We start from the raw sequence: 23,678 nt of genomic DNA, 5'->3' as shown, positions 1-23,678 counted from the left end.
AGCGAAGCTGGTCCTGCGGCCGGCTCAGGGCTCTGGTGTCACCGTGCGTGTGCCCCACAGCTCTGGCTTCCTCTTGATTTGGGTTTTACCAAATTTATAAGGATGATAGACTCCTACCCTTAACCTCCTAAGTTAGGATTAAGTTGAGAGTACTCTTTCAAATAGAACTCTTTCAAATACATACTTAGAATTTCAGTTAGAGACCAGGGAGTGAGCCAAGTTATACTCTTGAATTGGGAGTGATTATGCAGCTTTTATGTGCCTTGAATTCATTTACAAATTAGACTAAATGATCACTTGTTAGAATTCTGGGGAAAAAAATCTGAATTGAAAGTTAGGACTTCGCAGGGCACACAAGAGCAAGCTCAAGTGTAGTTGAGTGTAATAGGTTCAGACAACAAAGAGGACACAGTGAGGCTTGTGTGCAGGGACTCGGCATCGTCCATCCTCAGTTCCTTGGTTTCTGGCACATGGTAGGTGTTTGTTTGCGTGGGTGAGGTGGTGCCTCGGAAATCCAGTCCTTAGAATTGGGCATGTAAATATCTGAAGATAGAAATTAGGAGTAATGATACTAGGTGTCCTACAGATGGCAGCAGATTTGTTCATAAAGGATGTGGGCATGGGAACAGCTCAGGGAAAGGCAAAGGATCAAGATGAGTGGAGAGGATTCCCCAGTTACAACGCCATGGTGGCTGCGGCTTGGTGTCAGACGGTGGTTCTGAGTGCCCACCTCGTGACAGCAGTGTAGCAGGGAACTGAAGGGAGTACATCTTATCGGCAAAATCAGAACCCCTGGCTTTTCTGTTTCACCTCTGCCCTTTACAGAAGCGTTTAGTCCTAGCCCTCAATTTTCTCCTAGATAAGACAAGATGGCTGAGCTAGGTTTAATTAAGTACCCACCACTCCAAAGCTCTTTGCCTATAACTTGGAGGAAAAGGGTTTTGGGGGGCGGGGGCAGGTATAGCTTCTGAAGTGTCAGTCTGTGACTCCCCTGGCCTGGGTGTCCTCAGTCCTGACCCCAGTGGGCATCTCCGGCCTCTCCTGGCAGCACTTCTGTCATCAGCTAGTCTCGTAAGGCCCTGGTCTTGTGACAGCAGCCTGGGGCTGTCGCTGCAACGCATGCTCTGTTTCCTTTGGCTTGAGGGAGAAAAGAGGCCATCCCTTCTTCCTGAGGCTTTTGTACTTGGACATGGTGATTGGCCTCAGTACAAAAGAGGTCTGAAGGATGTAAAGAAGGCCCCAGCCCCATATTTAACAAACCTCTAGAGTGTTCTACCCATTGGACTATACCTGTACACTAAAGATGAAAAGATGCAATGGTATTCCAGCTGTTGTGTGCTTGGCACGAGGGGAGGAGGAGAGCTGCAGGACATGTGAGAATGTTGTTCTCAACCAGATGTCTGTACTATAGTGGTTTGATGGAGGGAATAACCACGGGCTTCAGTGGTCAGAGATGCTTAAAGGAGGGAAAAGTTGAGCAAGTCCTTAGAGAAGTCAAATATGGACCCAAGCAATTATTAAAGCCTTGGCAAGCTGGTACTTGCAGCATGCTCAGAACCCGCCGTAGTTACCACAGGACCTCAGAGAAGGGGCCCGACTCCATTTCCTTTATCCTAAGCGACGGCGACCCTTTGAAGGCTGTAGATCACAGGTTGGTGGTGTGCACTGAAAGGTCATTTTGAGGGCGAGAGAATGGGGCGGGATGAATTGGCAGGAGGATGCCATGGAGACCTCAGCCAGAGGCTGTGGAGGCAGGGCAGAGATGAGGTGGTGAGGGTCTGAGCTGGGGAGGAGGGTTCCCCTGGAGCCCTAGATGTGACCTGCACCACACTGAGGAACCTGGGAACCAGAGGTGGGCAAATTCCACTGTTGACAGGGAAATGGTGAGACCTTAACAAACAAACCTACTTATTGAGCAGTTACTTCCAGTCACTGTTATGTAAGTTCTCAATCCCAGCCCTGTGATGTAGATGTAAGCTGGGAGGGAAGGTTATGTAACTTGCCCCAGATCGTCAGCTGGTAAGAGTATAATCTAGGCCCACTGACTTCAGCCCTGCACAAGCGGAGGGGTGGGGGGCTGCTCTGGCAGCTTGGGGGCCCCCTCTCTTGCTGAAAAACTCAACTCTGCCCAGATCCATCCAATGCCACCCTCCTTAAAAAGACTGACCTTCTCTTGATATTTCTGGGGACGAGGTCTCATCCCCACCCACCAGCCCTTCAGAAAGATATTCCTTTCTACCATCAGTGTTATTCCCCCAGTGGAGAGTTCTGATTTCCAGTGGTGGGTGTCTCAGCACCCTGGGCAAATCTGTCCTCCAGAGCAGGGTTTGGTGGCTTTACTGTTAATTCAGTTCTCTGAACATTTAATTCAGGAACAATTGGAAGATGAAGGCCCTGCTCCCTTAGAGAAGCTTCCCCCTTGTGCCGGAGGTTGGATCACATGCCCTGGAGTTCCCTTCCAAATCCAAAGCTGTGGTTCTGGGTCTTCTCTACCTGGAACCAGGGAGTAGTCTTGGCCACTGATGTTTCCCCCACTGAGCTGAACTTCCAGGCCCCAGAAACAGTGTCAGCACTTAAGTCTGGCTGTTTTCCTCCGCCCTCTTCGTCCACGTCAAATAAAAGGTCCAAAGTGTCCCAGTGTCGGAGGCCTCTGGCAGTGGAAGTTGGTGTTCTGCACATAAGGGCTCCCAGGAAGTTTTGTTGACTTGTTTTTATACAGGCACCCGGATTTAAAAAAACTTAGTTGTAGGGTTTGATGAGTTCCGAGATGCAGCAGTCTCAGTGGAGGGGTTCTCACCCTGTGTGGTCAAGAGAAGTACCTTCCCTGCCCTTGGACAAGTCCTTTTGAAGACAAGTGGGCTGTGAAAGGGGCCCAAGGGAAGAAGAAAAAGGCAAGGCTAGCCAGATGCCCACTGCTGCCCCACCCCAGCAGAACGGTGGTACAGGCCTCTGGCTCCCCTCTCTGGCAAGAAGCCCGATATGGCCTAGGGTGGGGGAGGGTGTCAGTAGGGGTCTTCTGCTCAGGCTCGCAAGTGTTCTCACAGATCTCGACTCCACAGCAGGAGCTAATAATTTGAATTATCTCAATCCCCAGAACAACCCCATAACATTATGCCCATTTCATAGGCAAGAAATGAGGCAACTGAGGCTTCGATTAGGTGATTTACCCACAGTGACATACTAGGAGTGCTAGAGTCAGGAGTCTAAATGCTTTAAATGCTGCAGTTCCTCATGTATCACAGCTCTATTCATAAGAAGTTATTTTCAAATATGTCTCCCCAGCTAGAATAAAGGGCCCCCAAAGCAGAGACTTCACCTGTCACATTCACCACAGGATCCCAGTATCAGCACAGAGCTTGGCACACAGTGAAAGGTTGAATTAAATCATTATTTCTGGGCAGGTGACTCCCGTGGTCTGCTGGGGGCACCGTCTTTGTCTTCACCCCCAAGGGGCATGAACCAAATTTTCTAGAAGAAAGGATAGCTCTCCCTTGGCTTTTCAGGCTGGGTCCATCTTGCTCGATCCCAAGGTACAAAGTGGTGGCCTGTAGCCAGAGTTCGTCTGCATGTTGTCTTTGGCCCATGCTGTGTTTGAAATTTTTAAATTAGTCGACAATTAATTCCACTTGAAAATCTGATTTCAAGCTTATCTTGAAAAAACCAGATCTGGTAAACTCGGCTTTCATTCCACCCAGACAAACAGAATCTGCAGGCTCTGGTAGCTGCTGCCCCCTTGAGTTGGGACGTGTGCTCTGCAGTTCCCCATTCCTCTGTCCACCCACTTTTGCCCTTCACCCACTGCCCCCCGACCGCAGGCCCAGACCTGCAGTCCCTGACAGATGACAGCAACTACAGTCAGTCCAACTGTCTGAGCGCCAAAGTCCAGTACAAAAGGTATATAATAAAAAGTGACTCTCTCTGCTCTGATGTCCCTCAGGTCCCCTCCCCAGAGGCCACAGGAGACCCTATATCTCTCCCCAGAAGCACGCTGCACCTCTACAGCCATGGTCACCAAACATTCGAGCCTCATGGGTCAGACACCAGCTGGACATCAGAGTCACATGGCACTTTTTCAAATTACAGAGAATACAGAGACCCAGCACCCTCATCAGACCTTTGGTGGTAGAATTCCTAAAATTGGAGGCCAGGTGTCTAGATTTTTTCAAAGCCCTTGATGATGACCATTGCTCAGAGAGACAGAAGCCACTGTGCTCCAGGTGTGACATCCCAGACACAGTTGCCATACTCTAATGACCCCCCACCCCACCCACACACAGTCTGGCAGAGATGAGTCTGGGGCTCCAAGCACCAGGCTGCTGCTCAGAGTTGTGCATACAGTACCCTGCACTGGGACATCCAGCAAGGCCTGAACCCTGCCCACACCTTCCACCAAGGCCAGCCCTCCGCCCTGACCCTGGCCCCAGGAATAGGCACCGCTTTTGAACTTACCATTGCAGCCATTCTATGCAAGTGTGGGGGGACTGTTCTATGATGTGGAGGCACAGATGGAGGCTCTTGGTTTGGCTGCCGGCCCAGGGTGACTTCCTGTAGGAGCTGATGCTTGGACCAAGTTTGATATAGTGACTAGAGCAAAGAAAGCGTGTCTCTACCCTGAACTTCTCTCCCCAACTCAAGCCACTCCATCTCCCACCCCACAGCCCCACTCCATCTCCCACCCCACAGCCCCTGATGCTTACCACGGCCACTGACTGGGACACTTCAATAAAAGTGTCCATCAAGAAGGCCCGGGGAGGCAGATGGGGTGGAAGGTGGGGTCCAATCACAAATCAGACCCGTGTGCCTGGTGGGAACTGCTGGGGATTGACTGGCTGGGAACCAGAAAGGCCTGCTAGGGGGCAGGGGGGCAGGAGTCTTCTTCCTTCTGGCAAATCTCTTGAGAGGCTCTGCAAAGCCAGTGCCCACCTCTCAGCCTGGATACCTGCCATCAAGGGCATTTCTGGGATCACTGCCAGGCCATAGATGGTTACTAGTCTGCAAGGAGATAAGCACAGAAATGGAAAGTAAGCATTTAGAAACTTTTTTAACAATCTTACAAAGCCTGTTGCATACTATTAAAAGTTGAGGCTAGTATTTGCATCATTTTAAAAAATGGTATCCATTAAAAGTTGTTATTGCAAAATAAAACATACCACTTTACCATTTTTAAGTATATAGACCAGCGACATTAAGTAGACTCAGTGTTCTGTAGCCATCACCACTGTCAAGCATCTCTCTTTAATTTTACAAAAGTTTAAGTTCTTGGGAGGCTGAAGTAATTATTTTTTTAATTTAGTTTGAGAAACACTAGCCTAAATCTGACCTGTGGGGCTTCCAGAAGGCTCAACGTTGTTGTTGTTGTTGTTTTGTTTTGTTTGGGGGAGGGGGGGGCGGTAGGTGCCTAAGGACCTGATACTTTGGTTTCTTTTCTTTTTCTTTTTTTTTTTTAATATTAAATTTTATTTTTATATTCCCCCATACAATTGCAAACGCCCCATTCTGACCCCAATCCTTCCCCTCCCGCCCCCCACCCCCCAAAAAGTGTCTCTGGTTCATAGTTTTTTGTTGATTTTGATTTTCACTTTCTTATATTCATTTTCCTGGTCCCTTATTTAAGTTTTCTAGATTCCTGCTATGAGTGAGACCATCCGGTATTTTTCTTTTTCTTTTTGGCTTATTTCGCTGAGCATGATCCCTTCCAGTGCCATCCATGTTGCTGCAAATTGCATGTGTTTATCTTTTTTGAATGCTGAGTAATATTCCATGGTATATATGTACCACATCTTCTTGATCCAGTCATCTATTTTTGGGCATTTGGGTTGTTTGCAAAGCTTAGCTATTGTAAACAGTGCTGCTATAAACATAGGAGTGCAGGTGCTCTTTGGAATTGATGTTTCTGTGTCCTTTGGGTAAATACCTAGGAGTGGAATTGCTGGATCATATGGAAGCTCTATGTTTAGTAGGTCCAGAAATCTCCACACAGCTCTCCATAGTGGTTGGACCAGTTTGCACTCCCACCAACAGTGCACAAGAGTTCCTTTTTCTCCACATCCTCGCCAACATTTGTTGTTGCTAGTTTTTTTAATATGTGCCATTCTCACTGGTGTGAGATGGTATCTCAAGGTAGTTTTGATTTGCATTTCCCTGATTACAAGTGATGTTGAACATTTTTTCATATGTCTGCTGGCCATTTGCATTTCCTCTTCAGAGAAGTTTCTTTTTAGCTCTTCTGCCCATTTTTTGATTGGATTATTTTCTTTGTTGTTGCTGAGTCTCATCAGCTCTTTGCAGATTTTTGTGATCAGTCCTTTATCATTAGTGTTGGGTGCAAAAATGTTCTCCCAGTTGGTGGGGTTTCTCTTTGTTTTTGTTATTGTCTCTTTTGCTGTGCAGAAGCTCTTTAATTTGATGTAGTCCCAGCTGTTTATCTTTCTCTTCACTATCACTGCTTTGGGTGATGTGTCTGTAAAGATGTCTTTGATGTGCAAATCCCGTAGTGTTTCGCCTATATTTCCTTCTATGTATTTTATGGTTTCAGGTCTTATGTCTAGTTCTTTAATCCATTTTGAGTTGATTTTTGTGTATGGTGTGAGGTAGTGGTCAAGCTTCATTCTTTTGCATGTAGCGACCCAGTTTTCCCAGCACCATTTATTGAACAAACTTTCTTTGCTCCAATGCATAGTCTTTGCTCCTTTGTCAAAGATTAGTTGACCATAAATCTGTGGGTTTATTTCTGGATTTTCTATTCGATTCCATTGGTCTGTATGTCTGTTCTTGTTCCAATACCATGCAGTTTTGATGATTATGGCTTTGTAGTAGAGTTTGAAGTCTGGGCGTGTGATGCCTCCATTTCCTTCTTTTTTTTTTCAGTAGAGCTTTGGCTATTCGGGGTTTTTGGTGATTCCATATGAATTTCATCAATAATTGTTCTATTTCTTTGAAGAATGCCATTGAGATTTTGATTGGAATAGCATTGAATCTGTATATTGCTTTTGGTAGGATGGCCATTTTAATAATGTTTATTCTTCCAATCCATGAGCAGGGGATATCTTTCCATTTCTTTGTGTCTTCTTCTATTTCTTTTAACAGTGTTTTATAGTTTTCTTTGTATAGGTCCTTTACCTCTTTTGTTAGATTTATTCCCAAATATTTGATTTTTTTTGTTTCGATAATAAAAGGGGTGGTTTTTTTGATTTCTTCTTCTTCAGATTTATTGTTTGTGTATAGGAAGGCTACTGACTTTTGCGTGTTGATTTTGTATCCTGCCACTTTACTGAATTGATTGATGAGTTGAATTAGTTTTTCTGTGGAGATTTTGGGGTTCTCTATGTATATTATCATATCATCTGCAAATAGTGATAGTTTGACTTCTTCTTTTCCTATTTGGATTCCTTGGATGTCTTTCTCTTGTCTTATTGCTCTGGCTAGGACTTCCAGTATTATATTGAAAAGCAGTGGTGAGAGTGGACATCCTTGTCTTGTTCCAGGTCTTAATGGAATTGCTTTCAGCTTTTCACCATTGAGAATGATACTGGCTGTTGGCTTGTCATAGATGGCCTTTATGATGTTGAGGTATGTTCCTTGTATCCCAAGAATTTCAAGGGCTTTTATCATGAATGGGTGTTGCACTTTGTCGAAAGCTTTCTCAGCATCTATTGATATTATCATATGGTTTTTATATTTATTTTTGTTGATGTGTTGGATAACATTGATTGATTTTCGGATGTTAAACCATCCTTGTGCCCCTGGAATGAATCCAACTTGGTGGTGGTGAATTATCTTATGGATACATTGTTGGATTCTGATAGCTAAAATTTTATTGAGGATTTTTGCATCAATGTTCATTAGGGAGATTGGCCTATAGTTTTCCTTTTTTGTGTTGTCCTTATTCGGTTTTGGTATTAGTGTAATATTGGCTTCATAGAACGTGTTTGGTATTGTCCCTTCCTTCTCAATTTTTTGGAAGAGTTTGTGAAAGATAGGCATTAATTCGTCTCTGAATGTTTGGTAGAATTCATTTGTAAATCCATCAGGTCCTGGGCTTTTGTTTTTGGGGAGGTTTTTAATTACCATTTCAATTTCGCTGCTTGTAATTGGTCTGTTTAGGTGTTCTATTTCTTCTTTATCTAGCTTTGGGTGATTGTAGAGTTGTAGGAATTTGTCCATCTCCTCTAGATTGTTGAACTTGTTTCCATATAACTGTTCATAGTAGTTACTGATTATTCTTTTGATTTCTGCTGTGTCCGTTGTGATTTCTCCTCTTTCATTTATGATTCTGTGTATTTGTGCTTTCTCCCTTTTTCCTTTGTGAGCCTGGCTAGGGGTTTGTCTATTTTATTTATTTTTTCAAAGAACCAGCTCTTGGTTTCATTGATCTTTTGGATTGTTTTTTTAGTTTCAATTTCATTTATTTCTGCTTTGGTTTTTATTATTTCTTTTCTTCTACTGGTTTTGGGGTTTTTTTGTTGTTCTTTTTCTAGATCTTTGAGCTTCGAGATTAGGTTGTTTCTTTGAGTTCTTTCTTGTTTTTTGATGTGAGCTTCTATTGCTATATATTTTCCTCTTATTACTGCTTTTGCTGCATCCCATACATTTAGGATATTGGTGTCCTCCTTGTCATTCAATTCAAAGAATTTTTTAATTTCTTCTTTGATCTCCTCGTTAGTCCAGTGGTCTTCCAGTAGTGTGGCTTTTAATCTCCATGAGGTAGGATAGTTCCTTGCCTTCTTTTTATGATTTATTTCTAGTTTGATGCCTTCGTGGTCAGAAAAGATGGTTGGTATGATTTCAATCTTGGTGTATCTGTTGATGTTTGTCTTGTGCCCCAGTATGTGATCGATCCTGGAGAATGATCCGTGTGCGCTTGAGAAAAATGTGTACTCCGTTTTTTTTGGGTTTAGTGTTCTATAGATGTCTGTTAAGCCCAAATGCTCTAGGTCCTTATTTAGAGCTTTAGTTTCTTTACTTATTTTTTGTCTTGTTGATCTATCCATTGTTGATAGTGGTGTGTTGAAGTCTCCCACTACATATGTGTTTTCTCTGATGTCTGTTTTCAGAGAGGACAACAGTTGTCTGATATATTTTGGTGCTCTTTCGTTTGGTGAGTATATGTTAATGAGTGTTATTTCTTCTTGAAGTATTGTCCCCTTAATCATAATGTAGTGACCATTGGGGTCTCTTTTTATTTTTTTGAGTTTGAAGTCTGTTTTATCTGATATAAGTATAGCTGTTCCTGCTTTCTTTTTTGGCCCATTTGCTTGTAGGATTGTTTTCCATCCTTTGACTTTGAGCCTATTTTTATCTTTTGTAGCTAAATGTGTTTCCTGGAGACAGCAAAAGGTTGGGTTTTGTTTCTTAATCCAGGCTGCAACTCTGTGTCTTTTTATTGAAGAGTTTAGTCCATTTATATTTAGAGTTAATATTGATATGTTAGCATCTGTATTTGCCATTATGTTTGTCTTTCCTTTGATTTTATTTATTTATTCTTTTAATAACTTTTTTTTTTTTTTTGGTCTTCTTTCGTTGTTATTCGTCCCTCTGAGGTTCTGGCTTTAGGATTCCTTGTAGTATTTTTTGGAGTGGGGGTTTAGTCGCAATGAAATTCCGGAGTTTCTCTTTGTCTGGGAAGGTCCATATTCTTTCTTCATGGAGGAAAGAGAGCTTTGCGGGATAGAGTATTCTTGGTTGGCATCTGTTTTCTTGGAGTCTGTTGACTATGTCCCTCCACTCTCTCCTTGCCCGTAGTGTTTCTTCAGAGAAGTCTGATGTCAGCCTGATTGGTTTTCCTTTGAATGTTATCTGTTTCTTCCCTCTTGTCAGCTTCATTATTTTTTCCTTGTCCTGGATTCTTGGGAGCTTTACTATTATGTGTCTTGCTGTGTTTTTCCTTTCGTCGTGGAAGTTTGGTGTTCTTCTTGCTTCTTGTATATCAATTTTCAGCTCCTTCTTCGCATTTGGGAAGTTCTCTTCAATTATATCCATGAATATTTTCTCTGTTCCTACATCTCTCTCCTCTCCTTCTGGAATTCCTATAACTCTTATATTTCCTTTCCTCATGGAGTCAGATGGTTCCCGAAGTCTTTCTTCATTCTTTTTCCTTCGTACTTCTCTTTCCTTTTCTGTTTTGGTTCTTTTTATTTCTGTGTCTTCAAGATTACTTATTCGTTCTTCCATTTCATCTATTCTGCTTTCATTGCTTTTCCCAGAGTTCTTTAGTTCCTCCATTAATTCTTTGATCTCCTGCATTTCTCTTACTTCCCTCTTTAGGGACTCAATTTCCTTCTTCTGATCTATCACTTTTTTAATCATGGCAATTTTAAATTCTCTTTCTGGAAGGCTCAGAAGTTCTTCCAAGTTGCTGTCGTTGCAATCTGGGGAGTGGTTTTCTTTTTGTGGTGTGCTTCTTTCCTGAGGAGTTTTTAGGTTGCGTGTGGTTCTTCTACTCCCTACTGTCTGTTTTCTAATTTGTCGTATGCATTGGGACACTGTGTTGCTCGGACTGACTGACATCTTGGGTGTACTTCTCCGCTCCCCTCTGGCTCTTCCAGGAGCCATCTCTGTCTTCTGGGGGAGCTTTCTGCTGGTTTTAGGCAGTTTTTACTGAAGAAATGTCCCTGTTCTCAAATGGCGAAGCGGGATGCAGTCCCTGCGCCTCCGGTTTCAGGCACACTCTTCTGCGCACCCGGTCTGCCCCGGACGTGGGTGCCTGCTCCCTCTGTGGGCTCAGACTGCTGGTTGGAAGGGGCCTGGCGTGGAATAACTTCCCGGCTGGCCACTGGGTCCTCCAGAAGCCTTCTGCCCTTTTCAAGCAGTCTTAAGAAATTTCCTGTTTTATGGGGTGTTAGTGACTTTTTTTTCCTGGTCGCTAGGTGGCGCCAGAGATCTCTCCTATTGTCCTTGGGGGGCTGTTTTTCGCCTCCCCCCACCCCGTGGGACAGGGAACAGAGCGGGAATGGTAGGGTACACCTCAACAGCTTTGGGGTGCTGTGTCTGCCTTGTGCCCCACCGTCGTGGAGAACCCACGCCCCGAATTTTCGTGCCCCGGGTCTCAGTTCAAAGCCCTCAGGTCCAGGACGCGGGCTGTAGCCCAGTTCAGTGGCGCGGGAATGGCGCCTTTTGCACCGCTCCCGTGCCTGGGCACCTGGTTCCTGCTTACTCAGGGAGGGACCTTCATCTCAGTGAGGACCTCCGCGCGTCTCCCCGCAAGCCTAGGTCGTCTCCCCGCAAGCCTAGGTCGCAGGCGCGGGGACCTGGGCAGCCGCGATCCAGGTCTGCACTTGCTTTTCAAGCGCGCCGAGTGCGCCGCTTTCCCGCGCAAGCTTACCGGCAGCCCGGGCTGTGTGCGCGTCTCCCGGGGTCTTTGTTCTTCTCTAATGGCGCCCGGAGCCTTCGCTCACCGCCGCGGCGGATCCTGCAGGGTTCGCCTCAGCTCCCGTTCACGGGGTGTGGTGGCTGCAATAGTTCCTTTCCACTCACAGTCCCGCTTGCTGCGTCGTTTGTTCTTGTTGGTCGTTTTGGTTTGTTGTTTCCCTCCTCTCTGCCGGTCGGAGAGTGCCGCCTCTGTGGGCGGGGGAGGGGAGCAGGGTTCTGCGCTTCCCTCCCTTCTAGTCCTCTTTTATGGCCAGTTTCTTCCTCGGGTAGTTTGCTGGCGTCACCCGTTTATCTTCCGTATCCCACTTCTCACTGGGACCTGCCGCTTTTCCTCCCTATTAACTTTTTTTAATGGGAGATCTTACTCGCAGCGTCTCCTCGCCGCCATGTTGCTCCGCCCTCCTCCAGGTTCCCCTATTTCAATCTTTGGTTTCTTTTCCCCAAACTGTTGAGATTTGCTGCAGACTGAGTGGCTTGGGCTAAGCTGCAGGATCCCTGGGCTAGAGGAGTGGAGGGGTGGACACCCCCCCTCCACACAGTGATGAGGCACCACACAGTCTGGGGCTGGGGTGGGAGAGGTGCTCTCCCTGGGCCGCTGACCCATGGCCTGGGGCAAGGAGGTGGATGAGAGGCAGCAGGGTGATCTGGCAGCTTCCCTCCTGACTCAGCTGGGGGAGGCATCTGTCCAGAATTCTGAGAATGTCAGCGTCAGCAGCTCAGGGTCCACCCTCCTTGTCTAGAGGAAGAACCTGGACCAGAGAGAAAGGACTTGGTCTAGGATCACAGCCCGTTGTGCTCCCAAGTGCAGGCCTTTCAATTCCCAGGCAAAAGCAGCGCAGAACTTTCTGGAGTCACTTTGAATGGGATTCAGTTTCTAATTCTCATAACTTTTACTGGCCTTGGGCTTCCACACTTTCATCTGTAGAATGGGAATAATCCCTCCCAGAAAGGGATCTACTCTGTCCTGGGTTTAATGAAGCACCTAGTACCGGGCCTGGCGTTTGGGGGAGAGCAGGACAAGTCAATCTCCCACCACTGCTCGCTGTCCCTCCCAGCACCCCCTTCTGACAGCAGTCTTTCCAGTCTGCTGTTTTCCCTCCCTGCGACTAAGGGATAGAGAAAGCAGACCCTCTCCCAGCAGACTGCTGAGAAAGGGGATCATAATCTACCACACCTGCCCATCTGAGTGACCCCCCCCCCCTACTCTGTGCTCGACTTCTGTCAACTCTCTGGACATCGCAGAGAAATGTTTGCCCGTTCTGGACTCAGAACTCAGAAGCTCATTTTGAATAGGGAGTGGGTGCTAAAGTTTGGATGTTTTAAATTTCTCTTTCTCTTCTGGGAGAAACAAACTCCCACCAGTCAGACTGGGCTCTCCCACTGGGTTACTCACCGCCTGCCTCTCTCTGATGTTGCCTCTCTGTTCTTTCTTGTTCCTTTCTGCATGTCTTGTCTTTGTTTTACAGCGAGTCTTACTACTTGATTCACTTTATAAGCACTTTACATATCCCATCTTGAATCTTCCAAGTGTCTTTACGATTCTTAGCCCATTTTCAGAGGAGAAAACAGGTTCTGAGAGGTTGTCACTGACCCGTAGCTCACCCATGGCAGAGCCAGCAGGAGGCGCTCTCAACACCAGCTCCCAGTAGGTTAGATCCCATTCTGGTTGGAATTCCAGGCGTTCAATAAGATAGGGGCCTGCAATAACCTCCTTGCTCTTGTTTTCCCAAATAGGCTCAAAGACATTCCTGCTGGCTGACTCACTGAGCAGTAAGGGAGGAGGGTTTGGATATTGGTGGGAAGATGATCACCCATTGGCTCCGTTTCTGATTTGGATCAGGCATCACGTCCCTTACCCCCATTCTCCTTCCTCCCCTTTCTCTTTAGATGTCTAAGAACTGGAAGGTCCCATAAGGCACTACTCAAAATCAGCCTCTCCATTCATTCACTGAGCAAATGCATCCTGAGTCCTCCAATATGCCAGGCACAGTTTTGGGCCCTGGATCTGCTTTGCACAAGACAGACAATACGGTCCCTGCCCTTATGAGCTTGATTCCAGTGTAGAAGTCAGACAGTAAAAAAGATCATGAAGAGTGCTATGGAGAAAATGAAAGAGGGGACGTAATAGTGACTGTTTCAGCAGATGAGGATGTCCATAATAAGGTGGGCAGGGGGCTGTGTGTTCTTGGCAAAGGGAACAGCTGCAAAGGTCCAAAGAAACAGCAGGCATGAGGAAGGGGCATTGACAAGCTATCACAGTGTGGTGGGTGCTAGTTAGGTATCTGAGGAGCCAACAGAAGCACAGAGGACAGTCAAGTAGGAACAGGATGGGAAGACAGTCAGCGAAGGCTCCCTGGAGGAGTCAGCACCTGAGCTGAGTAAACAGGGGTTGAACAACTGAAAAAGCAGCAGCAGATGTTTTAAAGAAAGGGAGCAGCATGTGGAGGGCTGAGAGAGGTAAGGTGGCAGCATGTGGGGGTGGCTGGTCTATGAATGGGAGGGGGTATAGAAAGGCAGGAGTCTGGGAGGTCACGCAAGTTTTTGTCAGCCAGGACTAGGCTTTTGGACTTGATGGGGTACGCTGAGGCGCCCCCGATGGCTGCTGAGCAGGGTGGGTCCTGGTCAGGTATGTCTGAGCACTCCATTAATGTTTGTTGATGGAAGAAATGCAAGAATGGTCAGTGTGGGGTTCCATGTATGTGTCCTGCAGGGAGGGGGTTACTAAATGATCTGACAGTGGAGGGACAAGCAGGCAGACTCCTGGATGCTTGCACCACCTCCTCCACTACTCTCTTCCTGGGCCACCAGCATCACTTGCTGGGATGTTTATAGGAGCCTCAACTCTAGCCCACCTACTCCTGTCCTGGCCCCTCTACACTCTTCTGGCCACTCCACAGCAGCCCCAGAGACCTTCTAACGTCAGCTTCTCCACCCCACTGCCCTGCCTAGTGCTTTTGCCATGTCAACTACTTGAAAGCAGGAGAAGAGATCCTGGTGCCCTCACCCACCTCGGTCTGGCATGTGCAACGCTGGCTTTGTGGGGGTGATGCCCCTAGAGGGTTAGAACTCAAGGTGACATCAGTTTCCTGTGGGCTCTTCAGTTTCCACCCAGGCTGGTGGCTCCCATGCTCGCGTCCCTTCCCTCCAGCAGAAGTCCATCAGGGAGCCGCAGGAGGAGGAGTGGGGCCTACCCTCCCCATCCCTGCCTCCCCCTCCTCTTTCTCCCTCCCCGGCCCCCCACCTTCCACTGCAGATGCCTCTAAATTATACAACTGTGTAGTATTTGTTGTGGAAGCTCATTCTGCAGTAAAATAGGTGCATATAGGCCAGCTTCATGGAACTAGAGCAAGCCTGGGGAAGCGCCTGTCCCTGATACTGAGACAAATCCAAGTTCCGCCCTTAGTGCTTCACTTTCTGTGGTTTCAGCTACTCATGGTCAGCCAAGATCTGAAAATATCAGATATTTTGAGAGGGAACGAGAGACCACATTCACATAACTTTTATGACAGTGTTGGTATCATTGTTCTATATTGTTATTATTATTATTAGTTTAAAGATTTTTTTTTTTTTTTGCATGGAAGAGCTGGGGTGTAGGCCAGAGGTGTGTGTGGGGGTGTGAGTGAGAGGATTCATCAGAGACAGAGTGGGGAGCAGAACAGGAGGATCTATTGAAATACACTGCTGAGGGGAGCAGCAGTCGAGGCAGGAGAGGTCTGCTGCGCCATGTGGGTTTCTCCCTGGCCGGGGATGGAACTCATGCTGTAGTGGTGATAACTCTGAGACTGGGGGGTTCTTAGGCCACTAGGGAGGACCTCTATTTTATCATTAGCATGATTGTTAGTCATTGTTGTTCATCTCTTATGGTGCTTAATTTAGAAATTAAAATGTATCATAAGTGTGTATGTCAGGGGAAAACTGTATCTAGGGATCAGCTTCAGGCACTGACTGGGGCTTGGAACGCATGCCCTACAGAGAGGCGGAGGCAGGTGACTGTATCGGCCCTGCCTTACAAAATAAGTAAGCAAGTGAATAAAGTATAAGTCAGACCCTGTCCTCAACTACTCACCAACCTCCTGTGGGCTCCCTGGAACACTAAGAATAACATACGAAGTCCTGACCACAGGAAGAGCCCACAGGAAACTGATGTCATCACCTCAACTCCTCCCAGGACCCTGCTGCAGGGCTTCCCTGAGATAATCACACAGATGCTTATCCTCTCTCCGAAGTATGGGCTCCCGCCTGCAGCCCCACTCCTATTTCCTCACCCGTTTTATTCTCAGCATTTGTGACTCTTCTCTCCCTCCAGGAAGGGGTATGCTTCCTGAGGCTGGAGACTGCCCTGACCTGTCCTGCCCAGCATCCCGGATGCCCAGCCCCAGCAGGCGAGGTGATCCATAGATGCTTATTGAAGGGAGATGCCTGGACCCTCGTGGCCTTACCCTGGATGGTTTTCCTACCCCATCCCTCCCAGACTCCAGCTCTGAGGCACAGCTCCCACAGGCTGTCAGGGGAGAGTGGAAATTTCCACTCGGAAGTTGGAAGGACGGGCACGTTGGCCTGGAGGGGCCGAGAGGAAATTTCCACAAACCATGTCTGGCAGTGACTGTGTGTCTGGGAAATCCAGGGTGGGGCCGGGGTGCTCTCTCTGTGCCTGCCCCCTGCCCTGACTGCAGATCCAGACCTCCATCTGGGCCTGTCTCACACAGTAGGAGGCCTGGCCTGCTGGGGCCCAGGGCAACCTCCAGCCCTGGAGCCAGAAGGATCTTCAGCTGTCATCAAGGCCAATTCCTTTCTCCAGAGGGAGAAACTGAGCCCCAGAGGGGGGAAGCAGTTTGTCCCAGGTCATACAGAAAATTAGTGATAGGAATTGATCTCAAACTCACTGCACTGCCTGGGTTTTTGCTTCTCTGCTTTTTCATTCCCTCCTTCCCTCCTGCCCTCCCCTCTCACAGTCCAACTAATCTTCCCCACCCCCCAGTGCCATTTTGGGCCAGCCCAAAGCCCTCGGCCTTGGGCTCCTTTCCCTGGAACCTCAGGCTTCCTGAAGCTAGGTCATGGCCACCTCTTCCTGTCAGACCTCCAGGGCCTGTTATACTTTTTAAAACACCCAGCTGCTCCCCGTACCAATTAGATCAGATGTCAGGGGTGTAGTCAGGCACCAGTGCATCCCAGTGAGGGATTGCATTTGCTGTAAGTTTGGAAACTACCATTTCAGCCTGGATTTATGGTGCCTCCACTTCTGTCCTTGGTCCCTTAGCTCCAGATCACCTGGTGCTTTCCCTCCACCCCACCTGAGATGTGTTTTCTGGCTACTTGGGCAGAACAGACCACAGCTGAGCAATCCTGTCTCCCTCCTATTCCTGCCCTTTGCTCAGTCCTGGGCTCCTGTCTTCCCAGATTGCACAGCCTGACCCACCTAGTCATCACAGGTGCTCTCCAAATATTTGCTGTTAATGATAACACAACTTCAGTCTGGTCCAGAGAGCCCTTGACGTGGAAGAAAGAAAATGGTTTTGGGGTCAGACAAACTTGGATTCTAATCCCAGTCACTTGTTTTTTGTGTCTGGGCCTTAGTTTATTGCTCTGTGAAGGAGAATGTGCATGTGTGTGCGTGTGTGTGCACGTGTGTGTACGTGTGTGTGTGTGTGTGTATGTGAAAATGCCTGCTTTGTGGTTTGTCGGAAAGATCAAAGTTACTACCTTGATACTAAGATTCAAAGATGCTAAAACACATGTGGAGGGCCCGGCCCCTCACCAGCCAGTTGCTGTGGGCACAGGCTACTCTCGCCCTGATAGAGGGGAATGGTGACCGTTTCCTTTGGTGGGAAGGAAGGTGGCTGTGAGCTTTTTGAAAAGCACTCTGGGACCTCCCCGGTGGCGTAGCGGGTTGAGCGCAGCACTAGAAGCTGTCCGCAGTGTCTGCAGCACGGGTTCAATTCCCAACCGGCCAGGGAGCAACCCACATGGCGCGGCAGACCTCTCCTGACTCACCCACTGCTCCCCTCAGCAGTGTACTTCAGTCAGTCTGCCTGTTATGCTCCCCGCTCTGTCTCTGGTGAATTCTCTCACCCTCCAGCATCTCTGGTCTGTACCCCAGTTCTTATATAAATAAATAAATCTTTAAAAAAAAGAAAGAAAAGAAAAGCACTCTGCTCCAGGGGCAACCACAGCAGAGAGTTGAATGGGGGTGCACAAGCAGGGTGGGGGCTCATAAGGGATCAGCCAGAGAGTGCCACCTCCCAGCCTGGGGTCAGGGTGCTGTCTCACATGGGCATTTTCTTGGAAACCCACAACTTAGCTGAGGGAGAATGGGAACAAGGAGCTGACCATTGGAATCCCAAAATAATTCAAGTAGCCCTCATTAAGGCACATATAGAAGTTTCAAGGTGTCCCATGCCATAAAGTGCCTATGACGCTATATGCCAAGTTATATTTATATTTACAACCCACTGAATTCCTGTGACCTGAAGAAGCAAGGAAGCTCGACCTTGACTAAGCATAAATCAGGCCATGGAACATGTGCAGAGGGAGCTGAGTAGGGTCCCCCTACTCATAATGAGAAGATCTCTGCCTCTGTGTGGGATTTGCCCTCCATTTTCTCAACACTTGGCTTATGATGAAGCATGATCTGCAGCTACGCATGTGCCGTCCTGAATGGCCTCCACCTCCTGATGGGATGCAGCAGCCCCCCATTTCCTGTCACTATCTTAATGTTATATAAGTTGAAACCAGCCTTTGTTGAAGGAGGCTTTGTTTAAGGGGTCTCCCTGGAGTTCTGTTTCTTGCTCTGTCATATTTCAATAAATCTTTCCTTTCACCAGTGTCTCGAGTTCTTCATTCTAATCTTAGTCTCAAGGTACTCAAAGGCTTGGGCTTCTTTTGGGGAACAGAGCAGCAGTTTGTCCAGGTGCCTCTGGACATTCAACCCAGACCAGATCTCCTGGACTCCCAGCAGGTGACACTCCTCACTCAGCACTCATGTTTAGAGGGACCTGGGCAAGACACTCCCTTTTTTGGTCACCTGAGGACAGAATTGGTATTTGGGTACCCACTATGCCTACAGGCACCAATTCCTATTACACCCACTCCAGTCAAAGATGATCTTTTCACCTAAGTGGAAACAACCCAAATGTCTACTAATGGTTAATTAGGTAAATAAAATGTGATTTATTCATGCAGTGGAATATTGTTTGGCCATTAAAAAGAATGTGGTCCTGGGCCTCCCTGGTGGTGCAAGGGGTTAAGTCTCAGCACTATGAAGCTGTAAGCAGTCACTGCAGCATGAGTTCAATCCCCAGCCAGGGAGCTGACCCACATAGGGCGAAACAGACCTCTCCTGCCTTGACTGCTGCTCCCCTCAGCAGTGTATTTCAGTAGACCTACCTGTTCTGCTCCCCACTCTGTCTCTGGTGAATCCTCTCACCTCCCATTGCACCTCGCCCTATACCCCAGTTCTTGTATGAATATATAAATAAAATAAATCTTAAAAAAAAAAGGAATGTGGTCCTGATATATGCTACAACAGGGATGAATGTCAGGAACAGACTGTCTGAGTCTAGGATCAGTGTGGCTGGCTGGTCAACCTCCCACTTGGAGCGGCAAGGCCCGAAGTGTGAGTCCAGCCAGCTGTTTGACCTTGGGATCCTCCATGTTGAGTCCAGTCTGGCTCTGGATGGCTGATGACTTTGGACTCAGAGCTGCAAGTGAAAGAAGGCAGAAGCAAAACATTCTGCATGATTCCACTTATTAAAAATGTCTAGAAAAGTCAAAATCTTAAGGCAGAAAAGAGACTAGCAGTTGTGGGGGCAGGGATGGGAATAGGCACGAGGAATCTATTTGGGACGGATGCGTGTTCTAAAGTTCGATTGCGGTTGTGATTGCACAACTCTGTAAACTTACTAAAAGTCACTGACTCATACACATAAAAGATGTGAATTTTATGGTATGTAAGTAACGGCTTACTAATGATGTTAAAATAACATTGGCGTTAACATCTTTTAAAGAACAAATTTAAAATTTTTTTGTCTCTTTACTATGCCCAGGAGATCATTTTTTAGGTTGCTGCCTGATTTCAGACCTGCTCCCTGACTTTCTGAAGTCTATCAAAGTTTGTTTCAGACACATTTGAATTTTCCTGCTTGGAGCTGAGAGATCTCAGGTCTTTTTACAGACTGGCAAAGTCTGGTAGGGCCCTTTCAAGATAGAGGTATTTCAGCACTAGAGAAACTGAGGCACAGAGGAATGAAGGGTTTCCCCAAGGCTGCAAGGGCATTGAGCTCCAGTTCCATTAACGCCTGGCATGGGCTGGTTTCATAATATAAACACCAGGGGAGCAATCATTGACCACGTGGGACTGTGCATGACCCAGAGCCCCTTCCTTGTTTCTTGCAGAGCCTCTTCAGCTTTTCTGAAGACTCTTGGTACCTCCTGAAGTGTTCCTCCTCCTGTAGCTTTTCCCTCCTCAAACATCATGTCATCTTCTTGGTATTAAAAAGTCCTGTTTGCTATTAAAAATTTCATCTTCTATTGCATCTAAAGCTTCTTCTCCCTGACACTGAGAGGAGAAGATGTATGTCAATTTGTACATCAGTTACCACACTGCTTTAGCTATGTGTATTTTGACATCAGGAAGTATAAGCCCTCCACTTTGTTCTCCTTTCTCAGAGTTGTTTTGCCTATTTTGGGTTCCTTGCATTTCCACAGAAATTTTAGGATCAGCTTGTCAATTTCTGCATAAATATCTGCAGGAGAGGGATGGGGATTGAGTTGACTATAGAGATCAATTTGGAGAAAATTGCTGTTTTAACAAATTGAGTCATCCAATCCATGAACATAGTCTGTCTCTGCATGTATTTATTATATATATTTTTAATTTTAGCAATATTTTTAGATTTCCTTGTATTGATATTGCATTATTTCTATTCCTCAGTTTTTACTGCTTTTTGATATGATTATATGCAATTGATCTTACTTTTTATCCTATTTTGATATTATTTTGATCTATTTTTGATTTTTGATCTTATATTGATCTATTTTTTTTTCAAAGGGAAAAGATTTATTCAGAACAATTTGATTATAAGGCTGGTTAAAAGAAAACCAAAATTCTCCATTAAAAACACTTAGCTTCAGGGCCTCCCCGGTGGCGCAGCAGTTGAGCGCTGGGTTGCAAAGCTGCCCGTAGCTTCTGCAGCGCCAGTTCAATCCCTGGCCTCTGGGCGAGGGTCCCACATGGCGTGCAGACCTCTCCTGCCGCCTGCTGCTCCCCTCAGCAGTGTATTTCATAGGTCCGCCTGTTCTGTTCCCCGCTCTGGCTCTGGTGAATTCTCTCACCCTCCTGCGCTTCTGACTGTACCCAGTGCTGGTATAAATAAAATAAATAAATCTTTAAAAAACAAAACAAAACACTTAGCTTCATATATATCCCTAATTTAAAGTAGAAACAGGTCTGGGAAGCTCTTGCTGTGACAGTAGGGCACTTTGACATGATTACATTGAAACATGAACTTGATGTTCATTCATAATCTATTTACAGAATTAAAAAATCAGTATAACACACCTTGATTTGTGTGTTTTCTTTCCATGTCAGTAAATTAAAGAGCTTTTCCTGATCACTAGTTTTTCATAGAAACGACTAGTTTACCTCATGGCACTGTTATTATCTCACAACATAATAGGAGAAATGTGAAGTAAAAGAAAACTGAGATTCCATTTTTCACCTGGCAGATTAGCAAAGACCAAAATGTTAATACTAGTCAGTGATCGAGGGGAAAGAGACACTTGTATACATCACTCAGAGGTGTGTGTACATTAGCCCAATGCAGACGAGCGATTTAGCAATAAGGATCGGACTTCGTTTTGCAAATAGCCTTGCACATAGGTGAAAAGGTCATTCATTCCAGCACTGTTTATAAGCGAAAGACTGGAAACAACTTAAATGTCCTTCAGTAAGTTAAGTAAATTATGGCCCAGACCCACAGCGGAAACTTCAGTCATAAATAGGAACAAGGAAGCCTTTTATGTGCACACAAGGAATGAGCTCAAAGGACTGTTTGTGGAAAATAAACGTAGCAAAACTGAAGGGTATACATCTGTATAAGGGAGGTGGGGGCGCATCTGAGGGTAGCACCTGGAATTAGTTGGGCCTCGTGATCATTGTAGCAAAGAAAACAGCTGCCTTCTGTCCCCCCTGCCCTTTTGGACTTTCTGCTTACAGGGTCTCCTTGTCACTTGCTTGAAACCTACAGCAGCTAGTGTGACTTCACAGGACACACTGGTTAAAAGAAAGTTTCCAATCACTGTAAATCCTGAAACAGTTTCAGTTCGGTAATGGAAGACAGTGAGAGTCACAACTTCAGACTATTCAAAGATTTCTTCTCCCCCAGCCCAGCCTGCTCCACATGGGGAGACTTCTTTCCTTCCTCCTCCCTCTGTCCCTTCCTGCCGTTAGTCTTTGGTGCTCATGTGCTGTGTGTCAGGAGCCGTTCTAGTTCTGGGGATGCAGCAGGACACAGGCAGGATGGGCACTGCTCCATCCTCCAGGCAGATGTGCTGGAAGGAAGAAACAGTCAATATGGCGGGAGGCTGGAAGGCGGGAAGGATGATTAGAGGTAACTCTAGGATGGGAATGGGTAGGGGTTGGGGGCCCTGTTTAGACAGCTGATCAGGGAAAGCGTCTCTGATGATGGGACATTTAAGGAGGGATCTGAAGGAAGCAGGACTGCCAGCCCTTGGGCCCTTTGTGCCAGGCCCAGCTTCATGCCTTGTGGCAGGTGCAGTCCCAGAGGCCCTGTGCATAGAAGGGTCCTGCACTGGGCTCATGTTCTGCTGTCACTATCTCAAAAATCTTGATTTTCCAGCAAAGACCAGCATTTTCATTTTGTGAAGGACCCCAGGAGTATTGTGGCCAGTCCTGTCTGAAGTTGGAGACAGAGGAGACATGAAGTTGGAGACAGAGGAACATTAGGGGCAGAGGTCAAAAGGTGGGACTGTGTTGGCGGCTGGAGCCTGGAGTGGGACAGGGTCTCATGGTGGGCACCCCTATTTCTGCCCTTTGAGCCTCTGCCCTCATGCCCACTGCTCACTGTGGTTCTTACCCCTTCAGGGAGGGGCTGCCCTGGTCCTGGGTCAGGGACAGCCTCACAAGTTCTTGACTTAGAAAGTGCTTTCCCTGCTTGGCTGGGCTTTAAAGCAGACTTTTTTTTTTTTTTAAAGATTTATTTATTTATGCATATATATGGGGTGTAGGCCAGAGGTACAGAGAGTGAGAGGATTCACCAGAGACAGAGTGGGGAGCTGAACAGGCGGATCTACTGAAATACACAGCTGAGGGGAGCAGTGGGTGAGTCAAGAGATGTCTGCTGCGCCATGTGGGTCAGCTCCCTGGCTGGGGATCGAACTCAGGTCTCAGCAGTGGTAGCTTGATAGTGCTGAGACTTAACTACTAAACCACCAGAGGGAGAGGGGGGCTGACTCTTTTTCTTGTTGGGGGGACACTTTCCTGGAAATTTTCCTCTGGTTTCCCCACAAAGAGGAGACTGAGACAGACTTAGGTGCAAGTAGTTTGTGTAGGAGGTGATCCCAGAAGGCAGAAGAGGGGGTGAAGGGGTGGGGAGAGTGAGACAAGGAGGAAGGCAAAGCACAAAGGTGGGGGGTGGGGGGGTAAGCGGTTGTCTTCCAGGTTGCTGTTTTAGGTAGCGCAGCCTGAGTTCTGGCCCGAATGTGGACAGAATGCCCGCAGAGTTGTTTTGTAGACATCATCAGGGGAGGGCTGTTCCAGGTGTTAACTGCCTGCCTGGTGGGCGTTTGGGGTGAGCTGGGTCACCAGGCATGGAACCATCCACCACTGCTGAGGTGGACCAAGAAGGTGTGACCTGGACCACTCTTGAGTTTGCTGCACTGGGGAAAGTGGCTGCAGGGTCCCCCATCTGCAGATCCCTTGAGAAGGCAGAAGTTTCCACTAGCCAGTTGCTTTTGCCTTCCTCCCACCCCCATTCCCAAGACATCCCAGGACACTCCAGCCTCTTTTCACTGAGGCTTTGTGGCCCCTTCAGGGAACTCTCCTCATCTGGATCTAAGGTTGACCAGGTTGACCTGCTCCTGTGGCCCAATTTGGGTCTGGGGGCAGCACACACCTGACCTGCCTGAACGGGCAGTTCCTCTTGCTGTTGCCCTGGACTCTGCTGCTTCAGACAGCCCTCCCCCTTTGGGGTTCTTGGGCAAGAGTCAGATATGTGGGTACAGCCACCCAACACCTCTCTGACAGGTCTCCTTGAAACCCCTTCACTAGGCTTAAAGCTAGAGGAAAGCCATCT

At 47.1% G+C, this 23,678-nt stretch overlaps 1 long non-coding RNA gene across 1 annotated transcript; it reads right to left on the bottom strand.

Moving 5' to 3' along the window:
* Window positions 1-278: 278 nt before the first annotated feature.
* LOC119235747 (uncharacterized) lies at window positions 279-11,686 on the bottom strand. The gene is made up of 4 exons (XR_005122905.2): window positions 11,321-11,686; window positions 4,698-4,992; window positions 4,450-4,584; window positions 279-3,585 (listed from the first exon to the last, which is right to left on the bottom strand). It is a non-coding gene; the product is annotated as an uncharacterized LOC119235747 (long non-coding RNA).
* Between the last annotated feature and the right edge of the window lie 11,992 nt (window positions 11,687-23,678).

The sequence above is a fragment of the Talpa occidentalis genome, unplaced genomic scaffold (genome assembly GCF_014898055.3).
Source record: "Talpa occidentalis isolate TD23 unplaced genomic scaffold, MPIMG_talOcc4v2.1 talOcc4.9, whole genome shotgun sequence".
NCBI classification, from domain to species: domain Eukaryota; kingdom Metazoa; phylum Chordata; class Mammalia; order Eulipotyphla; family Talpidae; genus Talpa; species Talpa occidentalis.
This window is presented reverse-complemented; position numbering and strand designations above follow the sequence as displayed.